This window comes from Diadema antillarum, unplaced genomic scaffold, assembly GCF_040938485.1.
Source record: "Diadema antillarum isolate AM-2024a unplaced genomic scaffold, OU_Dant_1.0 seq00000665_RagTag, whole genome shotgun sequence".
Classification (NCBI taxonomy): domain Eukaryota; kingdom Metazoa; phylum Echinodermata; class Echinoidea; order Diadematoida; family Diadematidae; genus Diadema; species Diadema antillarum.
In genome coordinates, this window is record NW_027271576.1 from 240,974 (window position 1) to 247,402 (window position 6,429).

Here is a 6,429-nt window from a genome sequence, read left to right on the forward strand (position 1 = left end):
CGACAAAAAAAAAATCATCAAATGAAGCGTTTCAAGGTGTTCATGTGTTATCTAATACAACTTATTTGGATTTTTTATTGGGGGGGGGGGGGGGGCATAACCACGCAATCGTTAGGTCTAACTATTTTTATAGTTCGCTAGCTGAGCTGTAAAGTTGAAGGTACTACACATGGCATGGCCGGCCCCATGTTTTCAAAAGGAGGGGGCACTTTTGGGTTCTTCAGCTAACAAGCAAAAAAAAAAAAAAAAAAAAAAGAAAGAAAAAGAAAGTGTGTGTGTGGGGGGGGGGGAAAGCGGTGACACCCTATGTACTGTATTCCTATCAAAAAAATTCCCCCTTCTGTAGGCTATTCTGGGTAAATAGAATCCCACAAAAAATCATTATTTTAATGAAAGTATGAGAAGTACACAGTCCCTCGACTTATTATACTGTGTTAAGGGTATAACCTCTGCTTTCTTAGAGGTAAGTCATGTGCTTTTTTACTATGCTAGAAAAGTGAAAAAAAAATATATGTTGAATTTCCTGCATATTTTCTCTATTTCCTTGTCAATGAAACTTATAAACTGTTGCAGTCTTCTCGTCCATCGATGGCTGGACCGAAACTTTAAAATTCATAACTTTTCAACGGATTCTCCGGTTTTCCTCAAACTAAGTTGATTTGCTCTATCAATATTGATGCATTTCCTCAATTCACGTGTATTTGTAGTTTTCATTCTCCTTTAAAAGCACTTTTCTTCGTTTCTCTTTTCCGAGACAAGTCTGTCAAGCTCTAAGTCTTAGGATGTGAATGTTTCCTCATCAAGGAAAGCGATCCGAGACGATCTCATTGCAATGGTTAAGGTGCACTGTTGCGCGTCGTTGTCTTGACAACAACCCTTAATCCATGGATACTTAAACCAGGGAGGAGGAACCTCCCTGCTTAAACACAAAAAACATTAACGCGGATGTTCATTGAAAATTGAGACAATGCTTTCGCTGGTTATAGAGATGATAAAAGGCAGCAAAGGGTTTGATATGCAACAGCAACAACACCTCCTATTGTTGTTGGCACGAACAATGTCTCCGTTGTACCTTGGACAATTACCGCGTCATTCCACGTACAGTATCCACTGTACGTCCGGTGTGCGGGTAGATTTTTTTTCCCTCTATAATGTGTCTATCACCACAACGTCATTGTGTACTGAAAAACGTGATGATGTGGTCCGCCCCAAGTACTCACAACTACAATGTAGATCACATGGAAGACTTTGATTTAACACAGTGCAGCTGAAAATGGGCTAGCCAGTCATCTTGTCAGATAGAAAATAAAAGAAACAAACAGTGCAATATCCACTCAAGTTTGTACATTTGGGAAATGTGAATAGGGCATTCATTTATTTCTACGATACTACTTTTTTGTTTGTTTTGTGATAGCTTGCTTCGTGTTGTTACTGAATTTTTTGAACTAGAAAGCACAGACACACACACACACACACACACACACACACACACAGACAAATCAACTACAAATATCACAAAATAGTCCTGAATGTATATATGGGGTTTGTCCCAATATTCCTGTGGTTTCCCCTTGATCCACCACTTTGAATATCTACTTTTATAGTTTGCTTTGGAACAACACTAATCATTGAAATGTAGACAAAAACGATTTTGGTTTGTAAAAAGTGTCATAACATGTATAGCTGAGTATGTCATCATTAACTTATATTCACCTATATATATATATATATATATATATATATATATATATATATATATATATAGCTGCTAATGCGAGTAATGACAAACTATGAAAAGAGATTAGTGACGAGTGGTTGAAAATTATGACAGCAGTTACATTATTGTTATTTTTGCTATACACGCTCAGTATTATTCATATTTGTTGCTAGTCATTAATTTGTCATTACACTTGTGTATATATTATCATTATTAGAAATGGTATAATTTCCACTTAATATATATCATTATCACTTTATACAATTACTTTATATATCATAATCAGATAGAAAGGGACACCCTCCCCCCCCCCCCCCACCCTTCCCGGCAGAGAGTCGCTGTATGTTCTTATTGATCACCGACCCTGCCTCATCCGAAAAGCAATGCTCTTATTCTTGAGGCATGGGCCATGTTGATATCCTCTAACCCTTACAACGTCGTGTGCCCATTTATATTTCCAACTCCGGTTCAAATGGACATCGAGTATAGGCGGGCCTATACCATGGGATGATGGATTATAGCATTATGGGCCGAAATCGAACACAAGAACTCTCGAATAAGCATGTAATGTCTGTATGTACGACATTTTTACAGTGCTCCTCATAATGGTGTCCTTTACTGTTGTGTGGATACGGATGAAGAGCTATTTGAGTTGAGTGGAGTCAATTCTATACATGATGTACTTGAGAGTCATATGCGCCACTTTTCCTTTCGTTGGAAAACCCATATTCTGATAGAACTGATCCGTCGCAATAAGATTTTAGCGTCCGTTTGAAAAAGAATTAGAAGTAATCCGTGTGGACGGATGATGTATCGTGTTGTCATGGCAACAATATCACGATAAACGCGTGTAAACTTTTAAAATGCAATGTGATACAAAGTAGCAGAGTTCGGGTTATTAATTTTACGTACATTGACCATGCAATGACCACCACTATGGCCGCAAGAGCTCGGATATTAAGAGCATTGGCAGCAGAGCGGTCTTCATGCATGGATGTGTATCTTTGTGTGTACAAGCTTATTTATTGTGTGGGGGCAATTCGGGGTTCACTATTTTCCATATTTAGTGAAAGGCGAATTAGTACTTAATCAGGATAGGGCATATATAGCTGTTTTATGATGCATAATGGCATCACCCCCTTTTTGCCCACTCCCCCTTTGTGCCCCAAATACATCGTAATTGCTTACAAGGTAGATTTCCACAATTCCTATCGTAAGGAGAAAAAAAAATCACAGAGTAAACACTCCGGCGGTATAACGCATGACCACTCCCCCCATTTTACCAATTAAACGCACTTATTCTGCTGTAATTATTTTCTCGCTTATAATCGTGGAGATAAGAGCGTGTTCGGGATTGAATTATACCAGGAAGGTATTAAGACTACTGATGGACTTGACGCTGTTAATATTGACTGATCTCAGGCGAAGTTAATGTGATCCAGTGGTGGATCGGGGGGGGGGGGGGGGGCGCACCGAGCGCGCACCCCCTGTTCATTTTTTGTTAAAACAATAGGAAAAAGAAAAAAAACTGCGTTGAAAGCCGATGAAAATCGGAAGTGGCACGAGAAATATTTTGTTTTATATACCTCATAGATTCCTCTCATCTGACTGGTTAAAAGTGGAGTCATGAAAATAGCTGTGCCCCGTTTTTTTATCAAAATGACGTCATGATTTACTGTGCCCGGGGCATAGAATCAACTGTGCCCTGTAAATAAGTTTGGAGACAGTCGCAACCCCGTACACATAGATCACTCATTATGTACGCACCAATGATACGACCGCCGCGCTGTCGATCAGCGTTGATTACGAGTGCTGAAAAAGAGACTAGGGTACATGCAGGTAATATGAGACTATTAAGCTCATTTGCATAAATGGCATGAAGATGCATACAGAGAAACCCATCAAACTTTGTTTTTGGGTATTAGCAACTATTCATCCTTCCTTTTATATAGCATTTGCTCCAATCAAATATTTTTGCTGACAGTTAATATGCAAATTATGACATCATCGCAGAAGTCTCATGTTACCTGCATGTGCAGGTAATATGAGACTGTGCATGGTAGACATTGTGTCAATGTTAAAATGACAATCTTATGTCTTAAATTCATGACTTTTTTCTATTGGTGTTGTTTGACTATTTAATTTTAATAGATATCATATGAATATTGTCTAAAACTGAGACAAATAAGACAATTCTAAGCCAAAAATTGATTTTAAGCATGAAACGCCATTTTTTGTGTGTGTTTGTACACAAATCTCAGAAATTCTCAAATTTGACGCCGACATGAGATTTCATTACCGACATGAGATTATTACGTAAAGGTCTTTTACTTTTATTTTTACAAAATAGGTATCAAATGTTGCACAAAAGTTCAAAGAAAAAAAGATAATCCTGATGGGCATTTTATTATATTTCATTATTCTTTTTTTTTTTTTGCAGCTGAGCTAGGCCTGGCCTAGCTCAGTTGCAAAAAGAAAATTGAATAAAAAATAATAAAAACCGCGGAAATATCACACAAAGCGTTGAGACCTCAGTCTTTTATGGTTAAAACTATGAAAATTGTGAATTCAAATGTTTGAAGTAATCGTGTACAGTATCTAACACATATAAAATAACACTTAAACTAAAGATTATAGCACACCAAATTAATTGTGGCATCAATTTGGAAGCACCCTATCTAAAGTACACAAATATTAATTTACATACATGTTCATATAGCTGTGTGTTGTACTTTGTGATACATTTTTTATATACTTTGAATATAAAAAACTGTCAGAGAAGAAAATGAGGTATTTTGATGTTGGCTTCTATCTAATTAGGCAAGTCAGTTGAAATCAGAGACGTCAATAAAACCTGTCCGCCATATTGACGTCTCATATTACCTGCAGCTTGTTGGGTCTTGTTGGTCCCCTTTGAAGCCATATAACACATATTTAGTACAGTACATAGACCAAAACACACTTTCTTTGGTTAAACCAATCAATGAGCTAACGTAAAATGCAAAGAATTGATTTCACACACAATAACTTTACTTACACCAGTGTAATTGTTGAAATGTCAAATCTTATATCAAGGCTAAAAAATACTGTAATTTTTACATATCTTTTCAGTATTTGGTGATATTCTCACCAAACTTTCAGTCAGCGAGCAGGAAAATCATCAAGAACTAAGCACAGTGATGATATAAAACTATAGATGGCGCTATATGCATTTTGGAAGGGGTTCAGGTGGAGTAATAAGGGTTTTTAAGTCACGCGTGCCATATTACCTGCAGTCTCATATTACCTGCATGTACCCTAGAATCTATATTTTCGGTATCTTTATTTCGGAATCTATATTTTCGTTGTATAAAACAAATGATGACAGCTTGATATTCGGGGCACAGTTAAAATCATGTAGGCCCTCGGTGATATGAAAACCATAACTATGCCCTCAGCTTCGATTCGGGCGTAGTTATGGTTTTCACATCACCTTGGGCCCATAATTTTAATTGTGCCCCTCATAGCAGTCATTATTTGTATATTTTCGGTGTATATTCGGGGCACAGTTAAAATCATGTAGGCCCTCGGTGATATGAAAACCATAACTATGCCCTCAGCTTCGATTCGGGCGTAGTTATGGTTTTCACATCACCTTGGGCCCATAATTTTAACTGTGCCCCTCATAGCAGTCATTATTTGTATATTGCGACGCCCCCCCCCCCCCCCCCTTGCGAAGTTCCGGGATCCGCCCCTGTAATCGTTATAATACTCTGTTTCAGTGGCTTACTGTACAGTGTGAAATGCGCTATATAAAAACCAGCTATTATTATTATTATTATTACAGCAGTATAATCAGTATAGAGGTCACATTAGCTGTCAAATCTATTTCCGGTTGCTATTGTGGCCATAAATGCGCTGATAGACAAGTGTAGAGACCATGAAGTCTCATGTTAATAAAAATAATTATTCTAGTCCCTACATGCTTGTCTTTCTTTTACAATGCTTGCAGGTGCCGTAAGTGGAAGACGTATACCGACTATGAAGAAATCACTAAAATAGATGAAGTATTGTTTTGTATCACTCTATAGATGAAGGTTGTTTTGCCTATATAACTTAATCAATTATTGTTTTTCTTCCATGGTAAATAAATCACAATCATTGATCTCCCCATCTCTTTTAAAGCCTAAGCACTGTATATGCGCTACATGTATACAATTTACACATTCATGCTCGCCAAGCGGTCTTGGCATGGCGTGTGTGACAATGCTTGCGAGGATGCCGCTGCACTATAGCCCAGTTGAGTCATCGGCCGGGTAAACTTCCGTTCCATTCTATATCAAAACCAACAAACATGAAAGGTCCCATTGCCAATACATGACTAATTTAGCGAATAAGGCATCAAAAAGTAGCCCCATCAAAACTCGATTGATATAATGTTCAGAATTACTCAATGGAGATTCCATACAATTGTCATGCTTGTACAGTGTATGGGCTGATGGGAGACCGGAGTGGGCCCCGGGAGTGGGAGACACACGAGACGACCCCCCCCCCCCCCCCCCCCCACACACACACACACACACCATATTGCATATCTATCTCTGTTTTCGTGAAGACTGTGAGATAGCATACTGCAGTGTATACAAAACTCTCATTCTTTGTCTGATTTGGATGGACAGCTCAACCATTACTACAGTTAGCCTACTACAATCATGTATTCATGCTTTTCTTAC